This window comes from Macrotis lagotis, chromosome 6 (assembly GCF_037893015.1).
Source record: "Macrotis lagotis isolate mMagLag1 chromosome 6, bilby.v1.9.chrom.fasta, whole genome shotgun sequence".
Taxonomy (NCBI): domain Eukaryota; kingdom Metazoa; phylum Chordata; class Mammalia; order Peramelemorphia; family Peramelidae; genus Macrotis; species Macrotis lagotis.
The window spans coordinates 224,504,226-224,520,105 of record NC_133663.1 but is presented as its reverse complement, the minus strand read 5'-3'; positions in this window follow the sequence as shown (position 1 = coordinate 224,520,105).

Genomic DNA, 15,880 nt, shown 5'->3' with positions numbered 1-15,880 from the left:
CCTGAAGGCAGTAATCTCAGTTTCCCTTAATGAGGAGGGTACAAGATTCCATAAGAAGGAAGAAAAGAAAAGGAAGAGAGGAAGGGATAGAGAGAGGGAGGAGAGAAAGGAGCATTTGTTAAACTCTTACTATGTGTAAAGTGCTGAGATATTTATTAATACTCTTATAAGTCATATTTATAAAATTAATATGGACATTAAGGTGCACCAATAATATTACACATATCTTAGAGACTGAACTTTTATCAGATATCTTTAGTGCAAAAAAAGATTTTTCCCTCATATAAGAACTTCAATTCTTATTCTAACTGAACTGAATTTGTGAAAACATTTTCTAGTTTTATGCAACTGAAATTATTTGCTGTATCTCCCTTATGATCCTCCCCAAAATCCTACCTTAATGCCTGTTATAAATGAAAAGAAATACCCACCAGATTGAGAGAAAATTGTACATTTTATTCATGAACCTTGCAAAATACACCTTACAAAATCTGGTCACCTCCCTCCTAGGCGTGAGGCACTTCTTAGTCACAGGAGTCAGGTAATTTATTGTCCTCAGAAACTCTTTCCCCTCCCTCTTGGATGTTCATAGGCTCTCAGAGTTTGAGTTACAATCTAAAAGGTCCACCCATTCCATGATATGCCCCTAACATGATCCCCCCCACATCATCCGCTGCATGATATTTGCTAAAGAACCCCAGGGAGTGGTGTGGGTTAATATTCAATTACCTAATTGCACAAACTCAGTAGCATTAGGTCAAGATCTCTAGGTCACTCTTGACCCTTGGGGTTTGATATCCCTGGAATGGGATTAGGAAGACTTTTCCAGTCTTGTGATTGGCTGGGCCATTCCCCCTTTGTAATGGATTCCCTAAGGGCTCCCCTCCACACCCTGTGAAGACCTACACCCTACATTTCTCACTTGCCTTATCACTCAGAGAAGTTATACTATCAGATTACAAATCTAGAAATGGAAAAAACCTTATGAAATCTGACTTGGAAATCATCTATCCCAACTCTCTCATTTTGAAAATGAAGAAGGGGGCACAGAGAAGATATGACTTACCCAAAGTCACAAAAAGCAACAGAACTGGAGTTGTAATTGCACATTCAATAAGGACCATTCTAAATAAATGTACATGTATTACCAGTTGGTGGGTCATTTGGTGATCATTTGTTTTTAATTTATTGGTTAAAACAACCCACAAAATACTAAATGAGCTTCAATTCTTTTCTTGATTAAGAATTCTTCTAATTATAAATCAGAAAGACACTTCCATTCCCCTCTGATTTTTTAGGTTATGATATTTTGTATCTATGTCATCTATCTATTTGGAGTATTGAATTTCCCAGAAGTTCTTGTAAATCAATACTTTTTTCCCCTCTTCCATTTTTTTGTTGGTAACAAACTAGTTTATTTGAATCCTACTATTCTAATAAAGCTAGTAATTGCTTCAGTTAATGCTTTCATTCACTTTTGGGGTTTTCTAAGCAAAACATCATACTCAAATATTCAAATAGATTTGTAATTTCATTAATTTGAAAGTTCCTTCCATTGATGCAGATCACAATTTATTCATACCTACCTATCCTATACAGTTCTTGAATATGACCTCCCCTAAATTCACCTTCTGACATATTCAAGGCCATCTCTGTTTTCTCCTGAAATTTTGAGGGTATCAATGGAGGATCATGGCTGTCCACTTATCTCTCCTTTCTGCCAAGGAAGCAATCTATCATCTCTTCCTACTATAAAATTGCTTGGTAGTGTATATTACTCCTGGTCTGCTTAAGAACTGATTATTTAGCATACTACAAACCAATCAAAATAATTATTAAATAACAAATTATTGGGGAGATCGTTGACCTTGTTCAAAAATTTACCCCACCTATATCAATATTATGGTATGTATGTATTTACACAAGAAAAAACACACAAAGAGATTGTAGTCTGGTGTGATCTAGTCCACTGTGCTCCAGTCAGTCAGAACTGAGTAGAGTTGGACTCCCTTTTGTTTAGATTGCCCTAATTGGGGGGAGTCTAGACAAGGGATAAGTCTCTTTGTCCTATAAGGAGCCATCAGAGTCAGTCAGCAGCTTCTCTTTAGAAGAAATACTCCTCTCCTTATAATATTCAATTTTCTCATTAATTGTTAACCAGTCAGAATTGATTGCCACCATCAGGAACATCCACTCCTTCAAGGGTCTATAAATGTCCTATATGTACCATGACCATTTGCATGTTAGCTCCCCCTTAGTTTCTGGTTCCCCCTATGAGAAAAGAGGTTAGTTTTTATCTTTGTATTACCAGTACTTAGCAAGTACTTTTTTAAAAATGCAATATGACTCACTCACACATTCTATGTTGCAGCCAAATTGACCAGCTTGCCATTCCCAAAGTATAATATGTCATCATCTCCTGCAAATTACTTTGTATTTCCTATCACTGAATTTTGTATTGACTTTCTGTATTGATATAGCTTCTCCTCATGGAAAGAATTTTCCTTTAGGGTAAACTCTGCTTCAATGTTGTCAGTATATTTGTAGGACCTGGTGCAATGTCTTGGGAGTAGCATGCATATAATAGATACTTAATGAATTAATAAATACAGCTAGGTCCAGATTCAGGCAAATAATGAATCTGTTGAAATAGTTACAAAAATTCCAAATCACACTATTCAGACTTATAGTAATTGGTTCCACCCTGAAGGAAATTCAAATAATTTGACTACTTCAGTGGATTGCTTGTTTGTACCAACTGGATACTAGTTGCAAAAGTTTCTGACTTTTTTTTCCTTTTTTTCCTCTCATTTGCCAAACAATAAATCAATAAGAACTTATTTAGCCTCTAGTAGGTGATAGGGAACAGTACTAGGAACTGGAAATGCAAAAATTAAAATATTCCTTTTTTCTAGGGATTGTGGGAGAGTTAAAGCAAATCTTGGGGGGGAGGGAGAGAAAAATGTACATATTTTATATTATATATAATATAAAATACAATATATATTATGCAAATGCATACATACCATACAAGGCAAAGCAGGAGAGAAAGCATTAGTAGTGGGAGGAGAGGAAAAGATCAGGAAAGTTATCATACAATAAAGAGACATATATCACAACAATTGGAGATGGCTGCAAATACAGTAGGAGGCCTTGCTGGCCAGTAATAGGTCCCAGTCCCAGTTTCACTTCGTCATTGTTGGGTTTTGATAGCTAAGAGTGAGTGTAAATAGAAATTGTTTCTGTTCTGGTCAAAAATTCTGAGGGTCTTACCCTCCCAGATTGATTCTTTTGAGAAGCAAACTGGGCCATCTTTTGCCTCAGTTATTACCTAGTTTTAAATCACTGAATGGGTATTGCTTTTGACAAACTGAAACCTAGCAACAATCTTAACTTAAAAAGTCCCATGTCCCCATACTGCATCCTGGGCCATTGTCAGTCATCCTGATGTATGTCTTGCCATTGGACTCTGATAATTCTAAAAGAGAGAATGAGGCTGATGACTTTGCACAGCTCTGTCTTACTTAAATCCAAACCACTTATAAGTCAAAACAGCCTGATGTCATTAGTTCACTCTGGGAATGAAGAAAAATAAAAACTAGTATATCATCAATTTTTTTTTTAGGTTTTTGCAAGGTAAATGGAGTTAAGTAGCTTGCCCAAGGCCACACATCGAGGTAATTATTAAATGTCTGAGACAAGATTTGAACTCAGGTACTGACTCCAGGGCCAGTGCTCTATCTACTGTGCCACCTAGCTGCCCTATCATCAAATTTCTACTGCAATTTCTACATTCAACTTTCTACAAAATTAAATAGAATGCTGAAAGAAAGGTGTATTAGTATATATAGTTTATTATTCAGTAATTGCTAAAGGACTATCATCTCTAATATTCTGTTCAAAGTCCTTGATGATGATGATGATACTTGTCCTTCATTCTCAAAGAAGACCATGACATCAAGGGAGGATATGCCATGACATGCATGTGAATTGAATTTGAGTGATGGGGTGCTGTGCTAAGTCACCAGCTTCACTTTCTCTTCCAGAACCATCTGGGTCCAATGGCCAGATGTGAATCAGGATGACTGGAAATGACCCTGGATACAAGGCAATCATGGTTAATTGACTTACCCAAGGTCCCACAGCTAGTAACAGTCAAGTGTCTGAGGCTGGATTCAAACTCCCAACCTCCCAACTCCAAGCAGTATCTACCCACTGTGCATAATTCTGAATGAAACATTAAAATCCCCAACAATTATTGTCTTTCTAATTCTTCTGTAATTCCACTAACTTTTCCTTTAAGTATTTAGATGTGATGTCAATTGATGCATATATATTTAACATTGAAATTGCTTCAATATCTGTGAACATGTGTTAGTTATATTTACTTGTCACCTTTAATCTATTTTTTGCCATTACCTTGTCTGACATCATGATTGGTATTCCATTTTTAGATTCTGCTAAAGAACAATAAAGTCTACTCTAACCTTTCATTTTAACTCTATATAAATCTTTATGTTTTAAATGTGCTTCTTATAAATAATAAATCTTTTAATTCATCTTCTTATTCATTCTGTCACATTTCTCTGTTTTATGGATAAGTTCATTCCATTCATATTCATAGTTGTGATTGTTTGTTTTTTCCTCTTTCAAATCTTGTTAAAATATTTCTCTTCTTTCCAACGCCACTAGACTCCATTAAAATTTTAAAAAGACACAATCTAATTCTAGCTTTCTCTCTCTCTTTTTCCAATCCAGACCCAAATCACTGTTCTCCCTTTTTTAAAAGATAAATGTGTGTGTGTGCACCTGCATGCATGCATGCATGTTTGTTTGAAGCTGTCTCCTCTCTTATACTACCTTTCCTCTCAAACAAGAGCCTACTTTTCCATGGGCAATAACTAAAAGACCTTGGGGAAGAGTTCATATTGACTTTATGGGTCTATTCCAGAAAAATAAATTCTTGATTGTTTTAGAGTACTTGGAATAGCTCCAAGATCTACCTCAAATAACTATTACAACAAGCACAAATCAGTGCTGGTCAGGTTGCCAGACACTGTTTTCTGTTAATGGGGGTTACGTTAATCTCAGTTGCATTTAAGTAATTTATGTGCGAGCACTATATCTGACTTGTCAACATCACTTCTCACTACATCAAAAAAAAAAAATAGATTGAAAAAATTGCTGCATATAGCCTAAAGAAGTCAATGATAAAATAAAGATTGTACAACCAAAGTATTTATAGCAATACTTTTTGTTATAGCAAAGAACTAGAAACAGAATAGATGTCTATCCATTAGGGAATGGCTAAATAAGTGGTTCTTCTCTATAGTTAGAAACAATTAAGATCAAGAATAAAGTCATGTAGAGGGCCAGCCCCAGGGAGTGATATTCACATATTCTTGGTGATCTTCTTCATCAAAGGTATGTATGGATTATTGCTCATTATATGGATCCATTGGCTTGCCAGTGAACCCTGACCTAGGATAATCTGTGGCTCCAGGATGGTTGTAAAAGTTTTCTTTGATAAAGAAGCATGCATTTTTCTAAGAATAAATATTGTAAATTTACCCAGGAACTTGTAAAACTGGGTCTCCTTTAACTGGTCATTCCTGAGATAAGTTTTTGCTATAAAAAGTCTGAGTTTCCAAAAATAAAGTTGGTAGATTTTCACTTCCCAACCTTTTGTGTTTGGATATGTTTGTCTACCTGACCTGACTCTCGGAAATTCATGTCCAGACCCACACCAGAGCTATTGCAGGCAATAAAGTCATATATGGTCTATATCAAATTGCTTACCATCATAGGAAGAAGGGAGGGAGAGAGAAAATTTGAAACTGAAAATTTTACTAAAAATGAATGTTAGGGGAGGGTAGGTGACTCAGTGGATAGAACACTGGTCCTGAAGTCAGGAGAACCTGAGTTCAAATTTGGCCTCAGACACTTAATAATTACCTAGCTGTGTGGCCTTGGGCAAGCCACTTAACCCCATTGCCTTGCAAAAAAAACCCCTAAAAAATGAAGTTAGCAATTGTTTTTACATGTAATTGAAAAAAAATACTGTTTTTTTTTAAAGAAAAATACCAAAAAAATTTTTTTTAAAGAATAGAGTAAAGCATATATAGAGACATGATGATGTTTGTTCTTCATCCTTAAAGAAGTTCATTCCATTGACATCAGGGAAGTAATGCCATAACAAGCACATGAACTGGATTTGAATGAGGGAGCACTGGGCTAAGTCACCAACCTCACTTTCTCCTCCATAGCTATATGGATTCAGTGGTCAGATATGAATCAGAACGACTGGAGATGGTTCTGGATGTGGGGCAATCAGACTTGTCCGAGGTCACACAGCTAGGAAGGTTGGATTTGAACTCCCATCTTCCTGACTGCAAGATTAGTGCTCTATCCACTACAGCATCTAGCTGCCCCATATGGAGGCATATGAATTAATACAAGCAAAGCAAACAGAATCAGGAAAACAATAAACATAATGACTAGGAAAAAATGAGAAATGAAAAGAACAGCAACAACAAAATTATTAAAACTGAATAACATGAAATTATAATGATCAAACTTTTTATTATTTGCTTTTTTTTCCTCTTTCAAACCCTGTTTGAAAATATTCCTTTTGTTCTTACTTCATTATTCTCCTTTAAAAGAAAAAAATATAATTCCAGTTTTCTCTTCCTCCTCTAATTTACTACCTTGCTTTTTAAAACTTTTGGGGGGGATACATACCCCCCCAAAAAGAGATACAAAAAAAGCATCTCCCTTCTTTGCAGAAGTAAGGGGCTATAGGTCTAGAACACTACAGATGTCAAACTTAACAATATGTTTTGTTTTCCAGAACTTTTTCTTTCCTCTCCTTTTCTCTTCGTTACAAGGGATGGCTATCAGGACAAGGGATAGAGTTGTTTTGAAAAATGTAGGTGATATTGAAGATATGAAAAACATTTTTAAAAAAAGATAAAGTGTTGAAGACAATTAAGGATTTCCTGGCGCTGTATGTTAGAGTAAGCTAAATAAGACTTGACAAGTTTCATATTATTTAATCAACTGGTTGAATGAGTCAGTACAGGAACTGATTAATGTTTAAAGACTCTTTAATGTAATGTTATAGGGATTCACCTTTGGTCCTGTGGTTTCCAAAATTTTAACCTCTTTCTACTTAATCCCAGGAAACAGTGTAACAAAAAACCCTCTACCAAGCTCCAGATCCATATATCTAGTTGTACACATGTTCCACCAGCATCTCAAAATCCTTGAAAGTGAGCATGTTATTTAAACACATACACACACACACATACACATACAAAAACACATGTGCACATACATACACACAAACAAGCCTGCTCTTAATTTTTATCAGCAATGCCACTATTTATCAAGCTTTCCATGTTCAATGCTTTGAGGAAATCTTTTAATTTTTCCCCTCTCTCATATCACAAATTCAGTGTTACTAAATTCCTCTGATTCTGTCTCCTCAATATCTCATTCTAACCTATACCCATTGATATGAACCTAATATAGACTCTCATTGTCACCACTTGGATTGTTATAACAGCTTCATAATATATATATATATATATATATATATATATATATATATATATATATATATATATGTATATATACATATACATATATATATATTCCCATCTCCACTCCCTTCCTACTCCAAACCATCTTTTGTAGCATTGCCAGTTTAATTTTCCTTATTCTAGATCTATGTCTTGGCAGTCTTCCTTAAAGTAAATTTCAAAATTTTTACTGATATAGAAAATCTTTCAAATTCTATAGGGTATTCTTCTACTTTAGCTTTATCCCACTGTTCTCCTATACATATCCTATTCTCCAAACAGCTAGACTACTTCAACCCCTAAATGTGTCCCAAAGATGTCCCATCCCTCCATATCTTTTTTTCTATGCCTATAGTTCCCTTTACATTACCAGTTAAACTTTAATTATTCTTAAACTGGGTCATAGCATGCTTTCCTTGAAGTAAATTTTAAAAACCCCTTTCCTGATTTTCAAAATTCTTCTCAATGTGGTCTTTCTTCTTTAGTCTTATCTCCTACTAGTCTCTTTCAAATAAATACATATATATATATATACATTATATATATATGAGACAGAAATTTAAATATATAAATAAAATATGCATGCTATATTATATGTAAATATAATTTAATAAATATATATGATATATGCATTTAAATATATAGATATATGTATACACCCTGTACTGCAAACCAACTAGACTACTTTCCATCCCCTGAATCTGTTCCAAGTTATGGACCCCCGATTCCATGACTGTTTTTGTTCAGTTGATTTCCTATGCCTGCAATTCTTACCACTGTCACTAGGGTCTCCTTCCTGCTCAATGCAATCTCCTAGAAATTTTTCTGATCTGTTTATTATATAATAACATTCCTACCCATTCTCCCTTAATTTGGACATTACATACATTTTACTTAGACCTATTTGATTCACTTTTTATATTTTGTACTTTAGTTATTTGTATATATTTATTTTTATTAGATCATATTATCCACATGGTCAAGAATCATATTTTATCTGAACTTTGTAGTTTTGTCAGCATTTAGCACTGCCTTGAATATTGCAGGCATTTAATAGATATTTATGGAATTAAACTGAATCAAATGTAAACTCCAAAAAACATACTTTTTATATTCTTGTATATCCAGAAAATGAGAAGTATGTTTTAGGGGGTATATATAGAGAGAGAGAGTGAGAGAGAGATATAGAGATAGACATAGACATAGACATAGACATAGACATAGACATAGACATAGACATAGACATAGACATAGACATAGACATAGACATAGAAATGAGAGAGATATACATGGAGTTGAGATCCATTTGGCAAATGGTAGATGTCTCAAGACTACATGAGACACTATGATTCTATATGGAGGCAAGGTAAGTGTCATATCTAACTTAAGTGCTACAGTATTCTTTTTGAATATCCTTTCCAAGTTACAATTAAGTAAATCTTTTTTTTTGGTAACTGTTGGATAACCTTCAAGTGTCTCATTTCATTCTAAGACTTAAATTAAACTAAAAAGGTATTAGCCTGTGTCAGGCACATTCTCTAAATACCTCCAGATAGAGTGCTAGACTTGAAGTCAGGAGTCAGTCTGAGACTGAATACTGTCTCAGACACCTACTTGTTATATGACCCTGGACAAATCACTTAACCACTTAATGCCTCAGTTTCTCCAACTATAAAATGAAATGATAATAGTGCCTATCTCACAAAGTTATTATGACTATCAAAAGAGTTAATATATGTGACATGCTATATAAATATAAACTAATCATCATCATCTTTGTTATCATTATACATGTATAGATAAGTTTATATAGAAAAGACATGAAAATTTTAGTGGCTTATAAGCTCAAAGTAAGAGAACCATGATATAAAAATCAAAAAATATAATGTTGTATTAGGCTACTTTATGTTCAGAATAAAGGAAGTGATAGCACCACTCCAACAACTCAGACCACATTTGAGAGCACTGCGCTTGTCTCTGGGTACAACATTTTGGAGCACCACAGTGTTGGAAGCTTGGATGGCTGAGAGGAAAATAGAAGAAGCTTGTTGCCCTCTACAGGAACATTTGCCCATCTCCTGGATGTTGCAGTGATATGATGGACAAGTACTTGCAAATCTGAGACAAAAACTCTTAGAATCCTATTTCCTTAAAAAATTCAGCTCAGGGGCAGCTAGGTGGCACAATGGATAGAGCACAGGTCCTAGAGTCAGGAGTACCTGAGTTCAAATCCGACCTCATTCACTTGATGATTACCTAGCTGTGTGGCCTTGGGCAAGCCACTTAACTCCATTTGCCTTGCAAAAAAACAAAAAAAAATCAGCTCAGAGCTCATCTTCTAGAGTGAAGCCTTTCCTAATCCTCCCAGCTTCTAGTATCCTTCCTCAAAAAACCACCTTGTTATATGTAGTCTTGTCCAATATAGGTTTTTTGTTTTTTTATTGTTTTTTGAATTTTACAATTTTTCCCCTAATCTCGTTTCTTTCTCCCCACCACCCCCACAGAAGGCAGTCTGATAGTCTTTACATTGTTTACATGCTATACATTCATCAAAATTGAGTGTGCTGAGAGAGAAATCATATCATTAAGGAAAAAAATAAAATATAAAAGATAGCAAAATTACATAATAAGATACCTTTGTTTAAAAAAATTAAAGGTAATAGACTTTGGTCTTGGTTCAAACTTGGTTTAAAATTGGTTTAAACAATTCTTTATTTGGATACAGATGGTGTTCTCCATCGTAGATACCCTAAAATTGTTGCACTGATGAAATGGACAAGTCCATTAAGATTGGTCATCAACCCCATATTGCTGTTATGGTATACAATGTTCTTCTGGCTCTGCTCATCTTGCTCAGCATCAGTTCATGCAAATCCTTCCAGGCTTCTCTGAATTCCTATTCCTCTTGGTTTCTAATAGAACAATAGTGTTCCAAAACATAAAAATCCCACAATTTGTTCAGCCATTCCCCAATTGATGGACATTCACTCAATTTCCAGTTCTTTGCCATCACAAATAGGGCTGCTATAAATATTTTTGTACGAGTGATATTTTTACCCTTTTTCATAATCTCTTCAGGGTATTGTTGAATCAGTAGTGGTATTGCTGGATCAAAGGGTATGCTCATTTTTGTTGCCCTTTGGGCATAGTTCCAGGCTGCTCTCCAGAAAGGATGAATGAGTTCACAGCTCCACCAACAAAATATTAGTGTCCCAGATTTCTCACATCCCTTCCAACATTAATCATTGTCATTTCTGATCATATTGGCCAATCTGAGAGGTGTGTACCTCAGAGATGCTTATCCAAGATGATACAAGTGGTGTCAAAGATTCTCTGACTTCAGAGCCAGGTTTCTTCTTTTTTTTTTTTTAGGTTTTCACAAGGCAGTGGGGTTAAGTGATTTGCCCAAGGCCACACAACTAGGTAATTATTAAGTGTCTGAGGCTGCATTTGAACTCAGGTCCTCCTAACTCCAGAGCCAGTGTTCTATCCTCTGCACCACCTAGTAGCCCTGCCAGGTTTCTTTCTACTGAACCACATTGATTCTTCTATGATAAATATTTTTTTTAAATCCTTAAGGAACCAGTCATGAAAAGCTCAACTTATTCTAAGCAAGTGCAACCCTGAGAAGTCCAAAATCACAGGTGAAAATGAGAAAGCATAGATATCACTTGGGAGAAAAAAGAAAAAAGCTAAAGCAGTCAGATTGTTCCACCTTCATCCACTGAAACTTGTACTTGGTTTGGGTATACTGCTACACAGAGTTGAGAGAAACGCCTCCTGGGGAAGCCAGAACCATCCTGTGGTGGGTCAGAGAGGAAGGGAAGGTGAAAAGAATCTTCCTCTGAGCCTTTCATGATCAGGTCAACTATAGGGCATGTATGCTTGGGGAAAGTGTTGAATAAAAGTAAAACCAAGGAAATATAGGTGAAAACAACACTGTTATTTTCTTGGTGGGAAAATATAGTGTGTCTCTACTCAGAGGGAATGCTTTTGCCACTTAAGTTATGGAAGACTGATGGTTTGATTACCCATTGTCCACATGGCAAGAATTATACAACAGACTGTAAACTCCCCAAAGGCAGGGACTGTCTTTTACCTTTTTTTTGTATTCCCACTACTTAGCAGAGTGACCAGCACTTAAGCCTAGTAAATATTTATTGATTGGCTGACCAAAGCAATAGTTTTTTTCTGAAGCAATTCAAGAACCATCCCATGAAAGCCTTCTCACCATATCTTTGTTTACCACAGGAACTGTGCACATAAGAGTCTAATATTGTAGATATATTGCTGAAAAGATCCTCAGAGGCTGTCTAATGTAACCCCCTCTTTGGATGGTTGAAGAAACTGAAAACCCAGGAAGTTAAATCACTTGCTCAAAGTCTCAAAGGTAGTAAAGATAAGAGATGGGATTTGAACCCAGGTCTCAACTCTAGAATCAATGGTTTCTCAACTCAAAAAGATGCCTCCATCCTAATAAATAAAGGCTTTCTTTCATTCTGTCAAGTCAATTCTTCATTTCTGTCAACTTGGCATTTTCTCAGGAGACTGACTGTTGAAAACTAATTAAGTGGGAGCTATGTTCTTAAACTGTTTCTACAGAGTTTATCACTGAAGTAAAAATTGCATTGAGTTGGACTCATACTGTTACTTTTAAACCTTTATTAGTAGATTAATCAGTGATTAGAACATTCTCATTTTGACCTCCCTTTGGCTTTCATGCATAGCAATTCTTCCCACCCACTCAAAAACCACGTGAACTATCTGTAACTTGAAAGCTCCTGTGAAGACTCGGCCATTTGAAACAGTTTCCAACACAAACATTCTCTGGCAGCAAATAATAATAATAATAATAATAATAATAATAAAACAATAAAAGTAGTCATTGACACAAACAGGCACTTTCTTACTGTTTCACTTGTTAAGAACGTCAGAATCCATTTGTAAACTATATATTATAAAGTTTCAAGTGCTACCCCTTATAATTAAGCAGCAGGCCTGCTCCTAATGTGAAGAACATCATATATCTAAATATAGCTACCAACATCCACCCTCTCTGCCTGTATCAGAAATAAGTTCTGTAATAAGATGGCAAGAAAATGTAACCATGAATCCTACCAATGGAAACTTCATAGTATAATATAATATAAATTTGAAGGAGAAACATGAGTTTAAGTTCTGTTTCTAAAACTTTCTAACTACATAACAATGAGAAAGACATTTAATCATCTTCCTCCATTCTAAAATGAAGGATTTGTTGCAAAGATCAAATGAAAGAATGTATATGAAGCACTTCATAAAGTATAAGGAGGTTACAAAACTGGCCAGTCTCTGCCAAGGTAATTCTATTACATTCTCTCCTTAGGGTTCTCAGATACCCAAAGGGGTTTGGGATGTCTCTTTCCTTTTCCATCAACTCACACTTGTACCAACTATATTTCCCCTCATTTTAAGGAGTTAGTGACTAGAATTTCAGTTCCATTTAAACAAAGGTTGGCTTTTATTGAGGAATATTTCAGTTATATCTGACTCTTCATGGCTTCATTTGGGGTTTTCTTGCCAGAGTTGCTGCCCTGGGTTTGCTATTTCCTTCTCTAGCTCATTTTACAGATAAGGAACTCAGGTAAACAGGACCAAATAGCTAATAAGTCTGAGGTCAGATTTGAACTCAGGAAGAAGAGTCTTCCTGACTCCAGGCCCAGCATTCTATCCATGTACCACCTAGCTACTTAGGGAATATTTCATTCACAGATAAAATATGTGAAGAAACATTGCCTCCAACACAATTCCTTCCTATATCAACTTAATTTCTGGTGGCAGATTAACATTATAATTTAGCTCACTTCCAGCATTGTATTGATACCACCAAATTCACTTTCAAAGATGGCAAGACTGTTGGTTTCTTCTAGCCTAGAGTCCCATATCTTTGCTCATTGCTCAACTAAGTGCAACATCCAGTCTAGATTCTTAGACTTTCCAGATCTCAAGAGCTATCTTGAAGTTTATGGTCCTAATCCAAATCAAAAAATTTGCTCCTTGTACCTATAATGGGAAAAAATGACAAAGGCACTAGTTCATTTCTTGGAGATCATATGATCTTGAAGACAGGAGAGGGAGGAAGCCCAAAGGCTCTTTGAAACCCTTAGAGCTTGGTCAGACATCAAAGACACCAAGGTCATCCATGGAATCCTGGACCATTCCCAGTTATCTTGACTTTTGTCTTACTGAACTTCAATAACTCTGAAAGAGAGTGAGGCTGAAAACTTTATGCAACTCTGCCTCACTTAAATCCAATTCACATATAAGTTAAGACATCACCCTAATGTCATTGATGCTCTTCAAAAATGAAGGATAGGGGCGGCTAGGTGGCGCAGTGGATAGAGCACTGGCCTTGGAGTCAGGAGTACCTGGGTTCAAATTCGGCCTCAGACACTTAATAATTACCTAGCCGTGTGGCCTTGGGCAAGCCACTTAACCCATTGCCTTGAAAAATCTAAAGAAAAAAAAAAGGAAGGATAAACCACATCATCCAATAATACAGATCATGACCCATGTGTCCTTTCTAACCATCTCCAGTTCTTATCTAATGTTTCTTCTACAAACCTTCCATGGAGAATCTAATGTGCTAGAAGACATCCTTTGGTTGTTTAACTATTTTGTGAAAGGTAATGCAAGTACTTGAGATTCACTGTAGTATAATAGAAACATTATTTAACTTGGAGATGAGAAAGAACTGGGTTCAAATTCTAACTCAAATATTTTTAGGTGGGTTACTCATGGGCCAGAACCTGAACTTCTCTAAATCTCAATCTCTTTATCTATAAAATGGAGATAATAAGGGGCAGCTAGGTGGCATAGTGGATAAAGCACCAGCCCTGGAGTCAGGAGTACCTGGGTTCAAATCCAGTCTCAGACACTTACTAATTACCTAGTTGTGTGGCCTTAGCCCTGTTTGCCTTGCAAATAAATAAATAAATAAACAAACAAACAGATAAATAAATAAATAGAATGGAGATAATAATAATAAATATTGCCTACCTACATAATTATTGATAGAATTAAATGAATATGGAAAATTAAAAGTGCTTTATAGCTATAATAACAATATAAAACAAGAATTGAACCTCTCCCCACCCCACAGAGCATGCACAGAATTACCTTGCTAGGTATGAGGTGACAACGTGTGCTTGCTCAACACTGAAGAACTAACCCCTGAAATTCCCTTTCTTGGTACCTCAGTTCCATGAAAGCATTTAGGGAATCAATTTAAAAAGGAGAGGAATAACAGCTTCTGGCTCCCTCTCTTCCTTGCATGTGGTAAGTAGCTCTCTTTCATTAGACTTCCCTTGAGAGAAGTGGGAGGAACAAAGCCCCTTCTCCCACCCCAATAACAAGTTATCTGCCAGCACATGTCAGCTAAAGCAAGGGCTCAGCTAAGTGAGCTAAGCCTGGACCTCAGGGTCCCCAATTGATTATTTTCTTCTTTGTGTTTTCTTTTCTGCACATGGGTGACTACATAGCAATAACAAGATAAATGTGTATCTTTTTTGCAGTTTTGGTCATTCAAGAGGTTGGGAGATCATAAGCCTCTTGGGAAGTGTTTGACCCTTGACCTGACTTGTCAAAAGGAATGGACCATTTGGCCAATGAAAGAATTGTTTAAGGACTGCAGAGTTTACCTCAATGATATTTGAAGTATCATTTTAACAATTCTACAAAAGTCTTTATTTTTTGATGGCTTAATGTCTCAATCTCCAGTATAACATAGTTATAATTACTGGATTCTATTTGTGTCTGTCAATGTACTTGTGAATCTTTCTGCTTAGCATTTCTTTTGTGTGAAGGGAATAAACAATTGTCCTCTAAATGATTCATAGTGAACATGGAGCAGTTTTCCACTCTCTCTTCCCTTGGGAGACACTAGCCACAAGCCAAATTTTCCTCTTTAAATAATTTTTACCAGGGAGTAGAGTCAAGATGGGGACATAAAAAGTCAAATGATACAGTTATCTTTATTATTATCATAATTTACAATTATTAATAACAACACCTGATCTGTCCCCTTTTCTCAAAAATCATTACCACATCTCCTTTTCTATTCAAATATGCCATAAAGGTTGAGTTTTTAAAAACCATTTCTCATACATGTCAGAGCAGATAAGATGCTGTAACTTTATTTGCACAATGTTTCTTTCCATTACTCTTTGAATAACTTTTAATTTTTATTCTTTAGACAACACAGTTCCCTTTGTTATCCATACAGTTTGGTACAACATTATTAGAAGACTATTATTTTG